A 24,400-nucleotide genomic window follows, 5' to 3' on the forward strand; every position below is an offset into this window, starting at 1 on the left:
GAAATTATGGGGATGTCCATCAATTGAGAAATGGCTGAACAAGTCGTGCTATATGATTGTGATGGCATATCATTGTGCTATAAGAAAAGATGAGCAGGATAGTTTTAGAAAAACCTACATGAACTGATGCAAAGTAAAGTGAGAAGAATCAGGAAAACCTTGTACATTGTAACAGCAGTATTGGAAAATGATGAACTGTGAATGACTGAGCTACTGTCAGCAATACAAAGATCGAAAACAATTCTGCAGGACTTGTGATGAAAAATGCTGTTCAGCTCTGAAGAAAGAACTGAGGAGATCTGAATGCAGACAGAACCATACTATTTTTTACTTTTTTGCTAGGGAGATTTGGGAGTCTGTGTTTCTTTTACAATATGACTAATGTGGAAATGTTTTGCATGACTACACACATATATATAATCTATACCAAATTGCTTGCCATCTCCAGAAGGTGGGGGTGGGGGGAGGGAAGGAAGGGAGAGAAATTGAATCTTGAAAATGTTTTTAATGAATGTTAAAATTTGTTTTTATGTTTAATTGGAAAAAGTTAAATATCAAAAAAATTCCTACCCTGATTCCTCACTGTAGTACTGAAGTGAGTTTAGATGAACTGCCAGGTTATACCTAACTAGACAGGCTTTGGATAAAATGCCAGCAAAGGACTGGTGTATACTTTCTCTTGATTACCCTAGCTAAGAACAGAAGGGCTCATAACCAGTGGACTGACTACTAAATGAAAAATTCTTCTGGAAGAACTAAATTATATTAACATATACATCCCCTCAATAAATGAAATAGGAAGATATGTGGAAGATGAAACTAAATACTAGGATGCATAGATTTTTCTTGGGGAGGTAAACAAATAAGGTAGAAGAACTAGTTTTACATTGTGCCCAAAAGAAACAAAAAGTGTCATTTCTTGAGGGCAGCTGGGTAGCTCAGTGGATTGATACAGACCTAGAGATGGGAGGTCCTAGGTTCAAATCTGGCCTCAGACACTTCCCAGCTGTTTGACCCTGGGCAAGTCACTTAACCCCCATTGCCTAGCCCTTACCATTCTTCTGACTTGGTATTGACTCCAAGATGGAAGGTACTAGTAGTAGTAGTAGTAGTAGTAGTAGTAGTAGTAGTAGTAGTAGTAGTAGTCTCTTGGTAACAGAGGATGACAATTGTCTTTGTGCGCTTTCATCTATGATAGATGAGTGTGCACAAAGACACTTGTGAGTGAAGGAGATTTAAGTGGAAAAGTCGATGCACAGAGACAGTCCCACTCTCTCAGCGTTGGAAGCCTGGGTCCAATGGCACAAAAAGTCGTTACACCTGGAGACTTCCTCAGCTGCATTGGATGGCCGGTTGTCTTTTGTGCTCCAACATGCCCTAAGCACTCCACAGTGCTTTGCTGCGTCGCCCCCTCAGCCGTTGAACCTTCTTATTGGTTTCTTCCACCTGTTCCACCAAAGCAGTCTTCACATGCTGGGTGAGCAAAGCCCTGGTTCACCAGGGGTCAACGACCCAATGGCTACTCTCACAAGGTTTAGCTGGCCTGTCAAAGCCGTTGCCAGGGGTGTGGCCGCTGCCGCATGCTAGCAGCTATTAGGAGCCACAAGTGAGAGCTGGGTGTCAGGTGAGGGTCAGAGGCTGGAGAGCTGCCCTAGAAGGGCATGACAAGCCCTCCATACTAGAGATACTACCCCTCCCTGAACACCCCATAAGATGGAAGGTAAGGGTTTAAAAAATATATATAACATTTCTTTGGATATTTGGTCAACTCTGTACATTGCTCATAATGTGTAAAAAGAACAAAGATCAAGCTAAAAGTAAATGCAGTTTATGTGCCAAAATCTGTTATTGAAGATGAAAAGGTAAAGAAATTCTATGAAGAATTTGATGAAATTCTCTAAATCAAATCAGCAAATATGTTGATACTCAATGACTTTCATTTAAAGATTAGTATTAGAGAACATTGGGGGGAAAACTTGGAAAAAAACAATTAAGCATTAAGAAATGAAAGAAGTAAAAAGAAAATAAAGTAGAAGCCTCGTGTATATCATATGTGTCACAAATATCCTTTTTAATAAAGAAGTCAAAAGACATGGGAAATGATGAATACTAAATTTGCTGGATGACCAAAATAATTAGCTTTAATTGTCCTTCAGCTAAGGAGGGATGAGTCTATACTTTTTTTTTTTCTTAACACATTTATAAAGTGCTTTCAAAACCATTCTGGAGGGCAATTTGGGACTATGCCCAAAGGGCGACAAAAGAATATCTACCCTTTGATCCAGCCATAGCACTGCTGGGTCTGTACCCCAAAGAGATAATGGACAAAAAGACTCTTACAAAAATATTCATAGCTGCGCTCTTTGTGGTGGCCCAAAACTGGAAAACGAGGGGATGCCCATCAATTGGGGAATGGCTGAGCAAATTGTGGTATATTTTGGTGATGGAATACTATTGTGCTAAAAGGAATAATAAAGTAGAGGAATTCCATGGAGACTGGAACAACCTCCAGGAAGTGATGCAGAGCGAGAGGAGCTGAACCAGGAGAACATTGTACACAGAGACTAATACACTGTGGTATAATCGAACGTAATGGACTTCTCCATTAGTGGCGGTGTAATGTCCCTGAACAACTTGCAGGGATCTAGGAGAAAAAAACACTATTCATAAGCAAAGGATAAACTATGGGAATGGAAACACCGAGGAAAAGCAACTGCCTGAATACAGCGGTTGAGGGGACATGACAGAGGAGAGACTCTAAATGAACACTCTAATGCAAATATTATCAACATAGCAATGGGTTCAAATCAAGAAAACTTGTAATGCCCAGTGGATTTACGCGTTGGCTATGGGGGGGTGGAGGGGAAGAAAAGAAAATGATCTATGTCTTTAATGAATAATGCTTGGAAATGATCAAATAAAATATAATTTTAAAAAAAGAAAAAAAATAAAGTGCTTTCAAACTGTTTGATTAAAGTATTAGAAAATCTTCATGAGTTTTTAATGTTTGTGTGATATGTATCTTCCATCACAGCATGAGGAATATGAAAATACATGTTGTATGAAAGAATTGGTATACTCTGTGACAGACCATTTACCGCCTTGGGGAGGTAGGGAGGGAGAGAATCTTGAATCACAAAATGTTAGAAAACAATTGTCAAAAATTGTTTCTATTTGTTTTGTTTGTTTGTTTGTTTTAGTGTCAAAAAAAAAACAAACAAACAACAATCCTGGACTTGGAGTCAGAGGATCTTGGTTCAAATTCTATTTACTAACTTTGTGATCTTAGGTTAGGTACTTAATCCCTCTTGGCCTCAATTGTTTTGTTGTTGTTGTTGTTTTAATTGTGAAATAAAAGAGTTAGACTAGAATCTATTATTCTAATTTCCACCATTTATAATTAGTCACGGATTAACCATAAAATGCAATCTATTAGTCTCACTGACCATCTTTTGTCTGTTTCTCTGGCTCAGCATCTTTTCACATGATAGGTTGGCTCCAACACTTCTTCCATTCCTTACTTTCTAAGAAGTTCCTCGTTTGTCCTATATCTCTACCAAGAGACCCTGCACATCGTGCTTTACATCATTATTGTGAGGGTGACCAAAACCTTATGCTCCTCACTTTTTGTGTTGTGGGTCAGCATCCATGTAGAAAACCACATATGCCTTGATCTTTATTGATCTTCGTCATCAAAAATATTGAACAAGTAAAGATGAAATTAATCCATGCCCAAAGATTGTAACTTTTTTTTTTACCCTTACCTTCCATCTTAGAATCAATACTATGTATTGGTCCCAAGTGGTAAAGGCTAGGCAATGCAGGTCAAGTGACTTCCCCAAGAGCATACAACTATTATCATGTAAAACATACTTCCACCTCCAGAGAAAGAACTGCTGAATTCAAATGCAGATTAAAGCATACTCTCTTCTACATTGTTTTATTTTTGGTTTTATTTTGAAGTTTTGGTTTTGTATGGAGTTTCTTACAACAATGACCAATGTAGAAGTATGTTTTACATGATAATACATATATAATCCAGATCAAATTGTTTACCATATCTGAGTAGGGGCAAGGAAGGGAAAGAGGGAGAAAATTTGTATCTTATAATTTCAGAAAACATATGTTGAACATTGTTATAACATGTAATTGGAAAAATAAAATAATTTTGAATAAAAAGAAACAAAAATAAAAAAATCTGCTATCTTGGGGGAAGCTAGGTAGCTTAGTGAATTGAGAGTCAGGCTTAGAGATGGGGGGTCTTGGGTTCAAATTTGACCTCATATACTTCCTAGCTATGTCCCCAATTAATGGACACCCTCTCAATTTCCAGTTCTTTGTCACCACAAAAAGAGCTGCTATAAATCTTTTTGTACAAGTAGGTCCTTTCCCCCTTTTTTATGATCTCTTTGGTATACAGCCTCAGTAGTGGTACTACAGGATCAAAGTTGTATGTGCAATTTTATACCCTTTTGGGCATAGGTCCAAGTGATGGCAGCTTTTTAAAAAAGAAAATCTACATTTAAGAAAACAATTCAAGCTGAGGTGTAAGATCAGTTGCAATTAAACTGAGGGAGGCCAAAATGACCAGCCTTGAAAATACAGGAAAACCTTAACAAGCTGGCTGGCCTTGAAAATTAGGAAGACCCCAATAAACATGCCAAACCCCAGCTGTAGTAGGTACCAGATAAAGGCCAGGAAGACCCCAATAACATAAGATTGTCAAGATCCCAAGAATAGTATGTAACCGATAAGGGCTGAGGGGAGCCAAACATGCCGGCAACGTTCCAAGAATCGTATGTAGCCGATAAGGGGCTGGAAGAGGGGACCATACATGCTGGAGAGTACTTAAGGCCCAGCCTGTCAGAAGCAACTTGGAACTCTGATGGCAGAGGTCCCCACTGATGCGCATGTATCAGTTCCACAATAAAGGGCTTCTCCTTGCCTGATTACATTGTCCATGGACTTCCTTGGTGGTGGGTGAAAACCTGGGCCTTAACAAAACTAAATTTGGCATTTTTTTTTTTGCAATGTGCATTTGCAAATGGATAGTCATTTAGAGATTAATTAAAGTTTTGATCTAGTTGGAGAACTTCTTGACTCAATATGATTTCAATAGGGTGCTGCTAAAACAATACAGTTAGCAATAATTAACATGAAGAGAAAGAACTTTTCCAAATGACCTTGAGGCATAATTTGCTTTAGCTAAAGAGTAGTAGCACAATACTCAGTAATTATCCTGAGTTTAAAAACACCACACTCATTCCAAATAGCTTGTTTCTTGATTTAAATGAAACCGTTCTCTAAAAATAAGCAAATTGAATAAAATAAATAAAACTTTTCTCTGAATTTGAAAACAATACTCTTGCAGCTGTTTGATTCCCTACAGATTCTCTTAATATCATTAGTGCCACTAGTAGATAAGTGCCACTAGATGAAGCTAAGTTTCTCAAAAGATGAATGATTTTCTTTTTTGAGAATTACTCTTCTTAAATATTAATTGATTCAGGAGCTATGACCAGCTCAGTTTCCAATCCAGACCTGTTTACCCTTCCTTAGAAAGGCTTTTTTCTCCCACTTCCAGGGGCTTACCATATTGATAATAGATCTAGCTTAGACACCCACTTAGACACCCATTGCAGCTTAGAACTCCCAAACTCCATCAAATTCTAACACCTCCATCATCCTCACCACCCAGTAATAGGGATTACAGGTGGGTAACACTGTGCTCTGCTCATTATTTTTTTTTTTTGGTAATACACTCTATCAAAATATCTTTTGTTATTATGGGGAAAATAAAGTGTCAAAGATAGTGAAATCCTCATTCTTTTCAAAATAAAAAGGAAAGTAAGTAGACACACTAGAAAAGAGGACTGGATTTGAAGTTGGATGATCTGAGTTCAACTCTGAGCTCTAATACTAACTGGCTATATGACTCTAAGGTTATTGAACATCTCTGAGCCTCAGTTTCCTCAACTGTTAAATGATCACCAAGATCCAATCCAGTTTTAAGTCTATGATATGAATTTGAATTTAATAACCTCAGCAGATTGAAATATACTCAATTAGGAAGGGGGAAATTTTAAATAGCCCCTATTTACTGCATTTCTATATATACTTATTTATCTTGTCCACTACAGGCATACCTCATTTTATTGCACTTCACAAATATTGTGCTTTGTTTTGTTTTGCAAACTGAAAATTTGTAGCAACCCTGCTTCAGACAAGTTTACTGGGGCCATTTTTTCTAGCAGTATGCACTTACATTGTGTCTCTGTGTCACATTTTAATAATACAATGATTCAAACTTTTTCATTATTATTGTATCTATTATGGTGATTTTTTTATCAGTGATATTTGATGTTACTATTGCAATTGTTTTAGGGTGCCCTAAATCCTGCTCTTATAAGAAAGTGATCTATAATCAATAAATATTGGATTTTCTGACTGTTCTACCCACCATATGATACCTGTCTCTCTTTTTCTCCCTCTCCTTGGGTCTCCCTATTATACCCTAAAACACAAGTGCTGAAATTGGGCCAATCAATAACCATACAATGGCCTCTAAGTGTTCAGGGAAAAGGAAAAGTCAATCTTTTTTTTACAAAATTCATTATTGTCTTATTTTAAGAAATTGTCACAGCTATCCCAGCCTTCTGAAACAATTACCCTAATCAGGCAGCAGCCATTAATACCAAGGCAAGACCCTCCCCCAGAAAAAAGATTAAGTGTCTGAAGTCTCAAATGATGGTTAGTATTGTTTAGCAATAAAGTATTTTTAATTTAAGATGCATAGTTTTTTAAGATATAATATTATTACATACTTAATAGACTATGACATAATGTAAACATAACATTTATATGCACAGGGAAAATGAAAAATTCACATGACTCATTTCGGTTGGTTGTTGTCCTTCATACATGAAGACAACCAAAGTGACATAACTGCTAATTGGATCAATATGGTTTTATTTAGCTGTAGCATAATAAATTATGCTCTATCCCTTTATCTTTATTCTGTGTGTGTCTTCCTGATTTGTTTCAGTAGACAGAATATTATGGGAGTCTGGCTTTTAATACACTCTACTATCCTCTTTTGACATGTTGAGATATATATGAAATAATTTACCCCTGACCTTCTCTCCTTTTCTCTTTTTGCAATGTGTTCCTTTTTCTAATATCTTGATTTTGTTTTGCTTTGGTTTTTTTAATATCATCTCATCATATTCAATTTAATCCCTGCTCTCAACCTGTGTATACTCCAATTCATTGCTTTAATAATGACAATGTTCTTAATTATCTTCTAGACCTTAAGAATCCTAAGTACTTTAGATATCTTAGATATTTCAAGTATTATAAATATTTTAAGTATCTTAGTTATCACCTCATGTAGTAATGCAGTTTAATTCAATTGGTTCCTTTGGTTACATTAAGTACTTTAAGTACCTTAAAATACTCTTTTATCAAATACCTATACTGAGTATGCTACTAATCACTTTCCCTTGAAGAAATATTATTAGTTCAATTCCATTAAATTCCTTGAATTTCTTCTTTTCTGTTTATCTTTTTATGCTTCACTTGAGTATTAATTTGATTATCAAATTTTCTTTTCAGTTCTGGTCATTTCTTTAGGAATGCCTAAAAGTCCTCTACTTCATTAAATATGAATTTATTCCCCTGGAGTATTATACTCACTTTTACTAGGTAGGTGATTCTTGGTTATAGTCTTAGAGATACTTTATCTTGTAGAATATCAAATTTCATGCCTTCCAGGCTTCAATGTACAAGCTTCTAGTTCCTTATAATCCTGGCTGAAGTTCTGAGATATTTAAATTGTTGGGGGGGTTGGGAGGGGCTGACTCCATGTCGTATTTTCTCCTTGGCCTGGGGGTTCTGGAATATAGCTATAATAGTCCTAGGATTTTTAAATTTCAGTCTCTTTCAGGAAGTGATTGACTGATTCTTTCAATTTCTATTTTCCTCACTTATTCAAGAACATTAGGGTAGTTCTCCCTGATAACTTCTTGCAATATGAAATCCAGGCTCATTTTTTTATCATGACTTTTAGGTAGTCCAGTGATTCTTTGGTTATCTCTCCTGGATCTATTTTCTACATCACTTGTTTTCTCAGTGAGATAGATTTTCTTCTCTTTTTATATTCTTTTGAATTTGTTTTGCTTCTTTCTATCCTTTGGAGTCATTGTCTTCTATTTGTCCAATTCTAATTTTTAGGAAGCAATTTTCCTATTTGAGGTTTTATACTTCCTTTTTTTAGGTTTCTCATTTCCTCTCCAAAATTTTCTTCTACCTCTCTTATTTATTTTGTGATCCTCTTCTGAAGTTCTTCCAGGAGAAAGATGGCAGTGTAGAGGCAGCAAAAGTTTGGACATCTGAAAACCCTTCCACTCCAATTAAAAAACAAATGCTGCTAGGGGACTGAAAACCAAATCTAACAACAGGACAGAGCTAAGGAACCCTCCTGCTGGACTCAACTTAAAATATGCACCCCAAAAAGCATGAATTTGAGAACACTTGAGTTTAAGGGGAAGGAAGAAGGAAGGTCCCTAGACCCCTCCCCCACTTACACTACTGAGCCTCCAGCAGTGGCTGGAATCTCTGGGCAGGCAAGGGTGATAGTCTGGAAGGAGTACCTTGTGGGAAAAGCTGTGCCAGGCTCAAGCCTTTGAACACAGGCAACTAGGAGGCATCTGGAGGAGAACCTCAAAGAATGCAGCCCAATACCAGCTGAGAAACTCCATATTGTCTCCCCTTTCCAGAGGTTTTATCCTCAGGGCACATCCAGCTCTGCAAGTTCAACTCTACTGGGCTTAATATTATCAAGTCTTCAGAGAGCAGAGAAGCTCAAGCTCCAAAAGCCCTCCCCCACAGACTGCTCTGAGAGCCTTGCTAAGCTTCAAGGGTGAAAGCTGACAAGAAAGCCCAAATCCCACAGATCCAGCACATAATGAGAGGAGGAAGACTATAGGCAACTACAGGGGGAAAAGAAGGAGAAAATATGAGCAAACAACAGAAAAAGAAGAAAGAAATTACAATTGACAGCTTCTATCCTGGCAATGAAGAAAGCAAATGTAACAGAGGAGGATCAAGGAACACCAAGTAAAAACACAGAAACTCCAGTGAATTGAACACAGGCTTTGGAAGAACTCAAAATACAATACAATTCAAAACACAATTAGGAGAGACTGAAGACAACTGGGAAAAGAACTTAAAAATCAAGATAAGTCATCTGGAAACAGAGGCACTTGAACTAAAATGAGAAAAATAATGTCTTGAAAGCCAAAATTAATCAACTTGAAAATGAGGCAAAGGAGATGAAAGATCAGAAAGAGAAAAATGACCAAAAAGCCAGGGATGAAATTCAGTCTTTAAAAACCAGAATACAACAATTAGAAGCAAGCGACTTCACAAGTGTTACAAGGGAATCACTTTAAAAGACTGATATATATTAATTTAAGGTCGCCAAGGAATCAGCTATGTAATTCCTAAATGAAAACTCAAGTCAGCCGTCAGCCTTTTTGGAGTTTAATTACAATAGGAGCAAGAAAGGAATTAGAGATATATAGAGAGAGAGAAAGGGGAGAGAAGGGAATAGGGCTTAAATACCCCCTCTGTTTAGGCTGGGCCAAAAGGCCCAAGCCCTTAGATAGCTGGGGCAAAGAAAAGAGATCAGTCCCTTTCACTCACGTGTCCAAAATGGAGAAACAGTCTCAGAGGCCCCCACTTTCAGCTTCCTTCAGAGCAAGCTTCCTCAGAGCCCAGGAACCACCGACCAAAAACTCAACCCCCCTCCAGTCTCCAGACCCTCCTATCTTTAAGGACACCATCCAAGTTTCCTCCCCTCAGTCCTCACATCTACCAATCACTCTTCATCAATTTCCCTGTCAATGGAGGCTCTCGCTTAACCCAGGACCGCCCAGAGGTTTCTGGCTTTTTGCACATGTCTGTTGAAGGTCATATTTTCCAATGATTAAATCTATACTCCTTTGCTACAGCCCTTTCTAAATCCTGTTAACTTGAGTATGGTAGAGATTGGAATAATTAAATTTTGATCTAGGCTGCAGCCCTTACTCAATCCTATTAGGACTGAATAGGGTGGAGATTTATTCCAAGTATCTCCATTGTATCAATTCTAAATCAATCAAGACTCAAAGAAATTCCTGTTCTATGCTTAAGCATAGGTCAAAGTCCTTTCCATTGTTCAGCAAAGGGTTTCTGTCCTAAAGTAATCTTAAGAAGGGAAGAGAAGGAACCTCCCATGCCAATGGAGTTCCCATTCCAATAGACTATCAGTAAGAAATTTTCCAAGTATGAAATATCCCAATGGTGAAATTTCCAACATTTATAAGTCTAAGGAATTTTGAGGTTTACACAAGGCAGCAGGAAACTATGAAACAAAATCAAAAGAATGAAAAAAATGAGGAAAATATGAAACATCTCATTCATAAAACAGAAGATTTAGAAAATTGTTCCAGAAGAGACAACTTAAGAATCATTGATCTACTGGAAGAACATGACAAAAGAAAAATCCTGGACATCATCCTACAGGAAATTATCCAAGAAAACTGCCCCAACATTCTAAAACAAGAGGAAAAAGTGGAAATTGAAAGAATCCACAGATCACTTCCTGTACTTAATTCCCAATTGACAACACCCAGAAATGTTATAGCCAAATTCAAGAACTACCAGCCAAGGAAAAAATATTACAAGCTGAAGTTCTTCCAGTTTATTTTGGTCCTGATATGCTTTTATATTTGTCTTTCAGGATTCAAACCATTTCCTTTTTTGGTATTGCTATCTTCTTCTGAGCTTGCATTTTGGTCATCCCTATTGCTAAAATAGTTTTCCAAGGCCAGACTTTTTCTTTGACTTTTCCTCATTTTATCGAACATTATTCATGCCCTTGCTTATATTTTGAAGCTCAGCTCCACTTCTGGAGTAGAGGAAGTATTGTTCCTAGAGTCCCCCAGGGACCACAAGCATTGGATTTAACTGGATTCTGCTCCTCAACTGCCAGCTCCCCCTGGTGTCTTCAGCACTGGGTTCCCCCTTTCTTTGAGTGTTCTCTGCATCTGCTCCTTGCACTCCTTAGCATGTGCTGGGTTGCTCCTCTCACTGCCAGTTCCATTGCCCTTCCTTCTTGGGTCAGTGAGATGGGTCCTTCCTGCTGTCCCTCAACATTTTCTTTGGCTGAAAACCTGCTTCACTTTATCTTTTGTTGAACCTACTACTCTGAAATTTGTTTTAAGGAGTTTGGGGGTTTTTTTTGGTTGTTTATATGTGGGTTTGGATGAGCTCAGAACACTCCTTACTCTGCTATCTTGGCCATCAGAAGCCCAATATGAGCTTTCTTAAATAGCAATTACAACTAAAATCTCAATAATCTCTTTAAGTGAACAGTCATTAGCTACAGACAAAAAAAAAATATCCTTCATCAGACAAACTACTTAAAGAATATCTGGACAATTCGTAGAAATATGAAGCCACAAGTCTCTGCAAGGTCCTTCTAATTTGTATTCCCAAAACTTAATATAGTCCCTAGTACATAGAAGGAACTTAATAAGTGTGTATTGAATTAAATTGACATTGAGTACAGAACAAGTAGAGTTGGACCCTATAAAGAAATGTGGTTGTAAGTATCATAACTGTATAATAAACATTTCTACTACTACTACTAATAATAATACACACACACACACACACACACACACACAAACATACACACACACATACACATCAAGGGTCTGGGATTCATCCAAGCAAGCTAAGACAGAATAATACCATCAAAGACCTCCCAAAGGGAAGCCCAGAAGTATGGTTAGAAAGGTTGTTCCCATGGTAGCTTAGGTGGTTCAGTAGATGGTCATACCTGGAGATAGGAGGTATTGGCTTCATATCTGTCTCTGACACTTCCTTGTTATATGATCCTGGGCAAATCACTTAACCTCAGTTGCCTAACCCTTACCATTCTTCTACCTTGGAAACAGTACTTAATATCAGTTCTAATGTAAGGGTGGGGGAGAAGAAAGAGAGGAAGAATGAAAGAGAGAGGGGGAAGAGAAAGAAAGAGAGAGAGAGGGAGGGAGGGAATGAATGAACGAATGAATAAACAAAAAAAGGAAGGAAGGAAGGAAAGAAGGAAGTTATGCCCAAAGAAAGCTACTTTACGCTTTTTCAAAAGGAAAACTGATCCAGAAAAAAAGCAAATGCCTGGAAAACCAAAGAAGCAGACCAATTATATTTGCATCATTAAGAGAGAATCAGTGTAAATGATGGAGCAAGAATGTAGAATTTACTTTATTGGCAATACTAGAATTGTGACTTAAAAACTGCTTAACTGCTTCAAGAGTTAGCCCCAGGGTGGAAGAGTTTGTACAACACTGTTTTTTTTTTTTAATTTAAGAGGGTTTTTTGTTTTTTTTTTTTGTGTGTGGTATTTGATTTATTTATTTCTGCTTGTTAAGATTATTACCAAAAAAAATAATAAGGTGACCCAAAAGTCTTAGTGCAGTTAATTAAGTTAATTAACTCTCATGGAACTCTTAGTTCTAGACTACAAAAGACCCACACCTAAATGCATGAACAAACTATTCAAATCAAATGAGAATCAGGAGAAATATACATACCACTCAGACACCTACCCTCTCAAATGGTGATGAGTACAAACACAAGCACATAAGACTATAGAAGTGAATATAGTACCAAAAATCTAAAATTACTGATTTTTCTGTGTACGGTTCTCTTTTAAGCATACCACAGGATATAAAGATATGTCCACCAGGTCCAGGGCCTATCCTCAGGAAACTCATATGGAGAAAGAAGTTATCATCATCACTCTTGGTAACACTTAAATAGCAATTATAATTTCATTTCCTAGCCCCTATTTGGAATAAATAAAATATCATGCACATTATAAAATGGAATACTTCTCCATTTGCATGCTTGATGCCTTTGCCCCCAGATCCGCATCTTTCTGCCTTGGCAAACCATTTAGGCCACTGAAATGCTCTAGTCCAACAAAGCAAAATATTTGAGTAAAAGAGTGACTCATTATATGCCCAGGGTGAGCAGATCATAGTTTCACAGGTCCCTCTCAACTCTACATATATGTTATTGTTGGGGTGAAGAGGTGCACCACTTGGGTTCAGGAAGGATACCTTTCTGCAAGAATGCAAGACTCCAAAACAGCTTAAAAATGAAAAGAGAAATTTATTAATTTAGAAAGTAATGTTGAGAATGACCAGGAGGATAGTACAGGTGGAACAGCAAGATAGAGGGCTGCTCCTTGGGAAGATATCATGGATAGAAAGGCTGTCACCCTGGGAGGACAGCATGGATGGAAAAGCTGTCACCCTGGGAGGACAGCATGGTATTCAGCCTGGAGTTGCATCTCTCTGTCTATCCTAAATCTAAAGGAGGATCAAAGGAGGACAATCTTCTCAGGGTTCTATAGGGGTTATTAGATATTTGGGGTTAGGAGTCACTAGGATGTAAAAGAGCGAAGGAATTTCCCTGATATAAGTTTGCCTGAGTTTCTGGTGGTACAATGTCCATGTCAATGTGATCCTCAAAACTCTATAAAGTAGCAATTATTACCCTCATTTTATAGATGGAGAAATTGAGAATGAGAACTAGGAAATCCTGGGTTCAAATTCCATACCATATGCTTATTGCCTTTGTGATAATGTGCCCTAGTGTGTGACACCATGGATAGAGCACTGAGCCTAGAATGAGGAAGACTGGAATTTAAATCAGATTCTAGTTGTATGACCTTGGACAAGTCAATTAACCTGAATTTCCTCATCTGTAAAATGAGGATGATAATTGCTACTTTATAGAGTTGTGAGGATCACTTATATGTAGAATGGCACCTACTTTTTATTATGAAATGTTTAGTTTATTATGGTTGGACAGAATATTAAATTGGTGGTCACCAGGGATTTAATTTCTAAATCCCAAAATGAATTACTCAAGTAAATAGAATTATGGTAGTTTATTTTACAATAGAAGGAAGATATTAAGAAAGATAGGAAAGGAGAGAGAGAGAGAGAGAGAGAGAGAGAGAGAGAGAGAGACAGAGACAGAGACAGAGACAGAGACAGAGACAGAGACAGAGAGAAAGAGAGAGAGAGAGAGAGAGAGAGAGAGAGAGAGAGAGAGAGAGAGAGAGAGAGAGAGAGAGAGAGAGAGAGCTTCCTCTGAACCAGTTAGAAATACTAAGGCCCCAGCCAGGGGAAAGGAGTCTCAAGATGATGGGCCTTTCTCGGAGGATCATATGTCCAGAAAGGGCAAGGAACTAAGTCAGCCTTTAACTCACCACAGTGACCATCTAAAAGGAAAGCAGTCTGAGATCTCCTGCACAAGCTCGACTGTAAGGATAATTTAGGATTGTGATCTAATCTCAATTTGATTTTTGGTTGCCAGGGGATATCCCAAATAAAATACCCAAGTCAGTTTGGAAATATATGGTGGTTTAATCAATATATAGGGAAATCCAGGAGAAGGGAGAGGAAAAGTATAGGATTTCTTGGGAAGAAATCAAGGAGAAGACAGAGGGAAAGGTATAGGATTTCTCCCCTCCAATCTGTGCCAGGCAGGTTCAAAGTCCTCCACCATGAGGTCCTTGAAGATTAGAGACTTTCTCTAATAGGATAGTGTTTGGAAGGTAAAGGAGAAAAAAATCAGCCTAAACTCTGAGAGATCTCAGAGACAATCCTCACCAAACTTGTTTACTAGGCTTCCTCCAGTATGGTATCAAGGAAAACTCACCACTAAACCTGGACAATAGCAGTCGCCACGCCAAGATGCCGACACGCTCAGCAAGCTGCCTCCAGCCACCTCTCCGCCATCAAAGAGGCCGGAGAGAGGAAGTGACACAAAATATATAGAAGGTTTTACATCACTTTCCTGCATCTCACCTGTACCAATGGTAGTGTAGACTTGAATTAGGACAGTCCAGGGGTCTGTCAGTTGTTTCTGATTTGTCATTGCTAGCACATGTCTGTCATAGGCCATCCTCCTAAATTCTTAATCCTTAAGTATGGGTGTAGACATTCCTGATTTTGTTAGACTAAGTAGGGTGGAGTAATCTAAAGTTCACACCTCCAGGGGTCCAGTTCCACAGCCAAGTGTCTTCACTCCAAGTCTGAGTGTCTGTCTTCCAGTCTCTCCTCAAGGGTCTGTCTTCCCTCCAGCTCCAAGTGAATGTTGAATGAGTCACTGTGTGTCTCTGTTTCCACTATTTAAAGACCTTTTTCTCTTGTGTCACCTCCCCTAAATTTTACGTCTACCAATCACAGCAGACGCTCCTCTCCAGGACTTCCCACTCTTTCACATGTGGGTCACAGACCTCCCACTCAAATGCATGAAATGGGTGTTCACACTTTTTGTGGCTAGTTCACACCTTTTTGTAGTAAGTTCATACCCTTTTGTGGCTAAAATGGATAGATCTACTTTAAATACTGGGTTAACATTTTGGGGGATTAAAATCTAAAAATATAGAGGAGACTATAATTTAATCTTCACAATAAAAGAAGAGCTAAGTACCTTCATTGTTACAATCAGGGGATTACAATTTAATCTTCACAGAAACAAAGTGGTGCAAGGCCTAGAGTCAGGAAGACTCATTTTCCTGAATTCAAATCCAATCTCAGACACATACTAGTTGTGTAACCCTGGACAAGTAATTTAACTTCATTTACCTCAGTTTCCTCATCTGTAAAATGAACTGGAGAAGGAAATGGCAAACCATTTAGTATTCTCCAAGAAAGTCTCAAGTGGGGTCATGAATAATCTGACATGACTGAAACAACTAAACAACAAAATTATTATTAATTCTTTCATCTAAAATGCAATTATTTTAAATGCCTGCTATGCACCAAGCCTCATCCTAGGCACTGGGGAGAAAAAGCCAAAACAAAATTATCTTTGCTTTTGGTGAGTTTATATTCTATTGGGGGAAATACTATAAACATAGGAAAGTAAATACAAAATAGTAAAAAGTAGTAACAAAGTTATTTCTAGAAGAAATTCAATTCTGGAAAGGAAGACATCAGGACCTGGAAGCAAAGGGAAGAGGTTGTCTGGAAGGGCTTCTTCTAGGAAGTGATACAAAAAAAAATAAATTTTGAAGGAGTCTATAACAAACTGATATGAGGAAATATAGAAACCAAAAGATACAAAGTATAGTAGAGAATATTTGGATGAAGTTTGAAGAGAGGTAAAAAGAGAAGAGCTTTTTTTCATTGATATGTGCTCAAGACCATTGATTGAGTTTTATTAATTGTATACTATTACCCAATTGCAAAATAAAATAAAATAAAATCCTAGGGCTTGGGGATTGATTAGTTAGAAGAAGAACCTCACTCCCAGTTCTATGAAATAATCCTAATAGCAAGTAGAAATGTAACTGAGTTCACCGCCCGCTGCTGTCATGGTTCAATGGAGGAATGGAAAAGCAAGCATATTATCTTTTTGTTTCAAACATTTCATACCAAAATAAAATAGTGTAAGAGCCAGTCAGGAACCCTGTCCATCCAGGGATGGAAGAATTGTCCTTGGCCCTCAAAGTTCTCACTGCCCACTGCCAAAACAGACCCAGGGAATATGGTAGAGTGGGAAGTGTTGGATTCGGAGCAAGACAACTGAGATTTTGAACATTGGTTCTACTCTCTGTGTGAATGAATGAAAGAATAAAAAGTTTGTTAAACACTATGGGAAAACACTGGGCTAAGCCTGGGAATAGGAATAGAAAAGTAAGATCATAATTCTTCTCAAGAAGCTCTTGGTTTCAGAGCTAAAATTCCCATAGCCTTAAGGCAGCAGCAAATGAGATGACAACAAATTATTTCTCTGGACCTCAGTTTCTTCATTTGCAAATTAAGGTGGTTGGAACTAGATGATATGCAAGATCCTGTCCCATTCTATGATCCTTTTAGTTTCCTTTTTTTTTTAACTTTTGCCTTCTGTCTTAGAATAAATACTAAGTATCAGTTCCAAGGCAGAAGAGTGATAAGAGATAGGTAATCAGGGTTAAATGACTTGCCCAGGGTCACATAGCTAGGAAATGTCTGAGGTCACATTTGAACCCAGGACCTCCCTCTCCTGGCCTGGTCTTTTGATTTTCCAAAGTTATATGATTTCAGCTTTCACCACATTTCTTGTATATATAACCTTCTCTCCATTCACATAGCTACCTTGATGCAAGCCTCCATCACCCCCATATCTCACATCTCTTCAGTCTATCTTCCACTCAGCTGTTGAGGGATTTTTCTAAAATACAGAAACTGACCATATCACCCCTTTACTCACTAAACTCCAGTGGCTCCCTGCAACTTCCAGGATCAAATATAAAATTCTGTCTGCTTTTTAAAGCCCTTTGTAACTTCGCTGATTCCTCCCCTGCCAGACTTTTGACATTTTAATCTTCTTCACTTAGATTACAATCAAGCAACATTGACCTATTTCCTGCCTCTCCACAAGACACTTCATTTTTCAACTCCAGGATTTACACGAGTTGTCCTTTATGCCCCAAACACTTTCTTTCTTTCCCTCTGCCTGCTGGCTTCCTTTAAGATACAATTCATATCCAACTGTTCTCCAAGAGGACTGAAATCTTCTCTAGTGCCTTTCTTCTGAGATTCCATCCTATTTACACGATATGCATATGCATATATATGTGTATATTTCTATATACATATTCAGGTAGATAGAAAGAGATAGAGATATGTTAGATAAAGAGGGAGATGATAGAGAGATGACAGATGGATAGATAGATAGATAGATAGATAGATAGATAGATAGATAGATAGATGGATGGATGGATAGATGGATAGATAGATAGATAGATAGATAGATAGATAGATAGATAGATAGATAGATAGATAGATAGATAGATAGATAGATAGATGATAGACTTTAGTCTGCCCTAGTGCCTTCTCTTTGAGATTACCTCTCATTTACATTGTTTATCCTTCATTTTTCAAAGGGGATCAGTTGGATTTAAGTGAGGCAGAATTATACAAAGTTGTCAGCCTTACTCTCTTCCAGAATTATCCAAATCAAGACAAACAAAAGTCAGGACAATTGGCAATGGTCCATGATGCAGTGGATAACCTTGGTGTCTTTCCTTTCTGATTAAGCTCTTCAGAAGCTCTTCTGACCTACTTGAGTCACCTTCATGGCCATTAGAACAAATTGTTCTCACCCCCCTGTTCCATATTCCCTAGTCACGTGCTTGGAGTGGAAATCCCCCTGAGTCACTTATATGTTTGGGATCTGTTGATTTCTTTCAGTCTGGTTTAGCCCATCTGCCCAAATGAGTTTACCAGGGTATGGCCACTGCACATATTATAGCTTCTTGAAGCCACAATTGGGTGAAATATGGACACCAAAGGTGGCTGAGTATCCCTGAAAAGGGCTCAGGAAGCTCTCACACCAGAAGTGTTAGTTTTCCCTGAGTACCCCATATCCTACATATATATATGCATATATGGGTATATATGTGAGTGTGTGTTTATGTATATATTATATATCTTATACATACATAACAGTTTGTAACTTTCTGAGATCCTTCCCCATCCCCCAAAAAAGTTTTGCCTTAGAAATGAAAGAGCAAGAAAATTAGGAGTATATAACAGAACCATTTCAGTCACAAAGCATCAAACAGGTATAAAATTGATTCTATAGCTTAATGAGAAATTCATCAAAATGTCAAACTATTCGTTCATTCATTCATTCATAGGGGAGAGAAATCTTAGGTTTAAGCTAAATAAAATGTTTTTAAGGTCTGCTAAATCATTCATACTATAGTGCTAGGGAGTGATTTCAATTTCTTTATTTCTCCTTTTTGAAGAATAGTACTTCTGGCAACTAAAGAGATCCCAAGGAGCTACTTTTCTCAGAAGTAGATAAGTTTCTTGATTTTCCATCCTTACTATAAACTAATGGTTCTGGGTATTCAGGTGGCTAGGATCCAGCAGGTCCATACGAGCTGGACTAGGATGCTCTTGGGGTCTTTTCCAACTCTGAGATTCTATGAATCAGAATAAACAGGCTGAGCTAGGCTGATCCTCTAGTGCCAAAATACCTAATGACCCTTGAACATATGCATAAAAAATCCATTTAGTTGCCTGAATTTCCAACATATATTTTCTTTCGATAATGCAATTTCCATCCCTCAGATGGAAATAGAGAAAACAAATACTTTCCAGGCATATTCAATTACTTAGATTTAAAATGGAGCTCCCTATTTTTCCAGTGACTTTCATGCTGTTTCCATCTTCATAATAAGTTCTTCCTTCTTACTAAATGGACTGGTAAATTAAATTAAGCAAGTGACCAATTCAACCAAGATGGTTGATCCAGTTATCCATGAAGATGTGCCTTCAGTTCATTCACTATGTAATAAATAGCATCTCTTGTTATTTAAATATTACCTCTTTTCAATTGTCTGTCTCCTTCTACTATTTCTACTAAATTCAAATACTATTTACTTCATTCAATTCTAGTAATTTCTTCAGATCTTTAATAGTATTCCCAGCAACACACATAAAACTGTCTGATGTTTTCAGATTCTTCCATTCCATCAAAGATCTTTTGCTTTTGTTTTTTAGATATACTTTGTTCATAAGCCTGTTATTTCCTAGAATTGTGTTTGAGAGATGCATAAACTGGTATGGGTTATTTTCTGATGTAAATGCATGTCCATCATTGTACAACACTGGAGAATAATAAACTTTCAAATCACTTTATAAAAAAAGGCATCATTATTGTCACCATCATCAAGGGATTATACAGTTGGAAAGGATCTCAGGGGCCATCTAGTCCTACCTATACCCAAAAGAAACCCCAATTATAAAGTAACTGACAAGTGACTCTCCAGCATCTACTTGAAGAATTCCAATGATAAAGAAGCCATCACCTACCATGGAAGCCCATTCTACTTATGTACAGCTCTAATTATTAGGAAGGTTGTTTTTTTTTTCCCAGATGTCAAACCTAAATTTGCCTTTTTACAATTTCTTCCCATTCTTCTGCCTCTACTTAGTTGAATCCAAATGGAATAAATCTAATCCCCTTTCTACTAGACAATCCTTCAAATACTTGAATTAGTTCTCACCCCCTTGAATCCTCTTTTTCTCCAGATTAAACTTTCTGATATTCTTCAGTGGACCCTCCTCATCTGGCATGGTGGTAAAGCCTTTCACCATAATGATTTTCCTCTTGTAAAATATCTCCATTTCTTCAGTGTCCTTCCACATTCCCCAGCAGCAATCTGACCAGGCAGAGTACAATGGTTTTATATTTTCCCTGTTGCTGGGAGCTATGTCCCTCTTTATGCATGCCAAGGTCATTTAACAGCTCTTATCAAACCTGCAGATTACAAAATCTCAAGCATATTATGATTAAACATTACATGAAGCAGCTATGATATTTGTCTTCATGTGAAACAATAAATAAGCCCTAGAAGGTTGTCTGGAGCACAGAGACTAAATGACTTATTCAGGATTACTTAGCTAATAAGTGTCAGAAATCATTTAACCCCAATTCTTTCTGTCTTAAAGTCTAACATTTTTTCCATGATGTCATCATGACACCCCTGTTCCTATCAGATGTTAACAGAATAAAAACAAACATATTAGAGTTTTTTTCCATAACATTGGCTAATGACACTGAAGTGAAGAAGTTTATGCCATATACATGTAGCTAAAAGCAATGGACTGAGTAATAACCAAATATTTCAATCCATTTTAATGATTATCCTGGATCATTTGCCCAGCTCAACTAATCTATTGTATATAAATCACTCACTAAAATCACAAAAATATATTTGCCTTAACAATGGCCAATTTAATTATTGCATACATGACTTTTGGGAAAAGAGCTTTCTTATGTTTACAGTGGGAATGGGAGGCGAAAGAAATAAACATTTATTCCAGGTTTGCCATGAGCCAGCCACTTTGCTAGGTGCTTTACAAATATTATCTCATTTAATCCTCATGATAACCCTGCAAGATACATGCAACCTGCCTGACCTATCACAGCTAGGAAGAATCCAAAGTCACATTTGAACTCAGGTCTTCTTGACTCCAGGGCAAGAGCTCTATCTACTGCACCATCTAGCCAGGGAATAATTCTCACCACTGACTTTACAGAACCACTGAGATGATAATGGGTTATTTAAGTGTTTCTATTTTATGATAAGTTAAAAAATACATTTCTATAACACTTTAGAAATCATAAAACGCCTTCCTCAAAACAAATGTCTTAGGTAGTGAAAAGATTTTACCAGAAGAAAAACTGGAGGCTCTCACAAGACTAACGAAGGGTAAATTTGGGATTTAAATGCAGGTCTTCTCATACCCAATAGTCTCTCTGCTATATCACTCTGACTCCATTAAGAAAATTAGCGATGGTGAGCAAAGACGCTTCCGCGCCTGCGCTCTGCGCCGAGGCACCGTGGCTGGTACTGTCCGAGGGCAGCTGGGAGCAGAGGGAAGCATGACTGCACCGTTTGAGGAGCGAAGCGGGGTAGTGCCTTGCGGGACACCCTGGGGCCAGTGGTACCAGACCCTAGAGGAGGTGTTTATCGAAGTCCAGGTGCCAACGGGCACTCGCGCACAGGAGATCCAGTGCGGCCTGCAGAGTCGGCTTGTGGAGCTCGCTGTGCGGGGCCAGGAGATCCTCAAGGACAGAAAAATGGTTCGCATAGTTCTTACCAAGACAAAGAGAGATGCTGCAAATTGTTGGGCATCTCTCTTAGAAACAGTATGCAGCTGATCCATGGGTACAGGACCAGATGCAAAGGAAACTTACCCTGGAGAGATTCCAGAAAGAAAACCCGGGTTTTGACTTCAGTGGAGCAGAAATCTCAGGAAACTACAGTAAAGGTGGACCAGATTTCTCTAGTCTTGAAAAATAAAAACTGCCATTTTCCACTATGTTTCATGGAGCCCTAGAAGATGTTGCCAATGTAAAAGGAATGGATTATGTGATAGAAGAAAATTACACTTGCTTACACAACTGAATGAGAATCGTAAAACATTTAAATATGACTTCAAAGAATACATTCAAACTGTAGTTTACATAGAAAACATTCTGAATTTCAATGGAAACTTTTCTAGAGAAATGGTCTTTTTTTGGACTTTGCTCAACAAGACATTTTAAACAAGTTTTGAACTCTTATTAATTTGTTATGCAGTGGGCCATAATCATGTGAAACTCGAGTGTGCCTTCAGGGGAAATTAAGTTTTTCTTTGGAAAACTGTAATTCAGAATAACTGTCAATAAAGCTTTCTAATTCCCACATGGGATAGGTGTTACCCACCAATTTTAAGAGTACCAAAGGGAAATGATTCACTTTAAACAGTCCAACAAGTGCTGGATATTAACAGTATATTAAATGGAAAAATAAAAGTCTTAATTCCTAAAAAAAGAAAGAAAATTAGCCACCTTCAGAATTTTGATTAGATCAATTTTGACTTTTCCTTTGTACCTTCAGAATAGTGACACAAAACTCTCTTTAGAATGTTGACCTAATAGGCAGTTCTCAGATAAAGAAATCAAAACTATTAACAAGCACATGAAGAAGTGCTCTACATCTCTTATAATCAGAGAGATGCAAATCAAAACAACTCTGAGGTATCACCTCACACCTAGCAGATTGGCTAACATAACAGCAAAGGAAAGTAATGAATGCTGGAGGGGATGTGGCAAAGTAGGGACATTAATTCATTGCTGGTGGAGTTGTGAATTGATCCAACCATTCTGGAGGGCAATTTGGAACTATGCCCAAAGGGCGACAAAAGAATATCTACCCTTTGACCCAGCCATAGCACTGCTGGGTCTGTACCCCAAAGAGATAATGGACATAAAGACTTGTACAAAAATATTCATAGCTGCGCTCTTTGTGGTGGCCCAAAACTGGAAAACGAGGGGATGCCCATCAATTGGGGAATGGCTGAACAAACTGTGGTATATGTTGGTGATGGAGTACTATTGTGCTAAAAGGAATAATAAAGTGGAGAAGTTCCATGGAGACTGGAACAACCTCCAGGAAGTGATGCAGAGCGAGAGGAGCAGAACCAGGAGAACATTGTACACAGAGACTAATACACTGTGGTGTAATCAAACGTAATGGACTTCTCCATTAGTGGCGGTGTAATGTCCCTGAACAACTTGCAGGGATCCAGGAGAAAAAAACACCATTCACAAGCAAAGGATAAACTATGGGAGTGGAAACACCGAGAAAAAGCAACTGCCTGAATACAGAGGTTGAGGGGACATGACAGACATGACTCTAAATGAACACTCTAATGCAAATACTATCAACAAAGCAATGGGTTCAAATCAAGAAAACATCTAATGCCCAGTGGACTTACGCGTCGGCTATGGGGGGTGGGGGGGAGGAAAAGAAAATGATCTATGTCTTTAACGAATAATGCTTGGAAATGATCAAATAAAATAGATTTAAAAAAAAAAAAAGAATGTTGACCTAAGCTGTTAAATTTTTCTGGATTGCTCAGTGTTCAAGAAACTTTCTGTTTTGTGGCTGATTAGAGATAGACAATGGTTAAAAGAATGTTACACAGGTATTTCCAATCTTCCCGTTTTCTCAAACTCTCCAACTCCAAGTTGGAAGAACAAACATATTTCTTGTCTTTCATCACAAGTGTAAATGCCTCATCCATAATTAAATTCATACTATACATATGGTTACTGAAGCAATCATTTAGTGATACATAGCTTTCTTTAGAATGGGCTATGTTAAAATTAAAAGCAAATGTATATGTAGGCTAAAACTGTGATGTCTATTTTTATGGCCTGTTTTCATACAATTATTAATTTTCTATCACTGAAGAGCCAAAATTCTATTTTCTCTTAGAAAGACCGAAATTAATATTATCCAAGGATTGGAACTGAAAGTTTTTAAAAGAGGAATGTGAATTGTTAATAGCCACTTGAATATGTTCAACCTCACCAATAATCAAAGAGACACAAATTCCATCAATTTTGAGATACAACGTCATATTCACCACATTGCCAGAAATGAATTTAGAAAACAAAACTCAATGCTGGAGATGGCATGGGTAGTGTACCCCCAAAACTATGGCAGTGTTTCAGGCAAACTATAAGCAGGGAAATTCCTTTGCTCCCTTCTATCCTTGTGACTCCTAACCCCAAAACTTCTGATAACTCCTATAAGACCCTGAGAGGATTCTATTTCTTGGATCTTCCTTTAGGACTGAGAGATACACCTTCCATATCCCCTGTTTTTTCAATCCCCCAATCTTTCCCAATCAATATTACACCTTGATATCATCAAGTGTATATCAGACATCCATCTGTCCTCTAAACCATGAAGGTCATCCCCCATGTCTTC

The 24,400-nt window shown here is 37.8% G+C and overlaps 1 pseudogene; it reads left to right on the plus strand.

Annotated features, from left to right (window-relative positions):
• Positions 1-21,477: 21,477 nt before the first annotated feature.
• LOC130458872 (nudC domain-containing protein 2-like) lies at positions 21,478-22,462 on the plus strand (annotated as a pseudogene).
• The last annotated feature ends 1,938 nt before the right edge of the window (positions 22,463-24,400 follow it).

Source organism: Monodelphis domestica, chromosome 4, assembly GCF_027887165.1.
Source record: "Monodelphis domestica isolate mMonDom1 chromosome 4, mMonDom1.pri, whole genome shotgun sequence".
Classification (NCBI taxonomy): Eukaryota; Metazoa; Chordata; class Mammalia; order Didelphimorphia; family Didelphidae; genus Monodelphis; species Monodelphis domestica.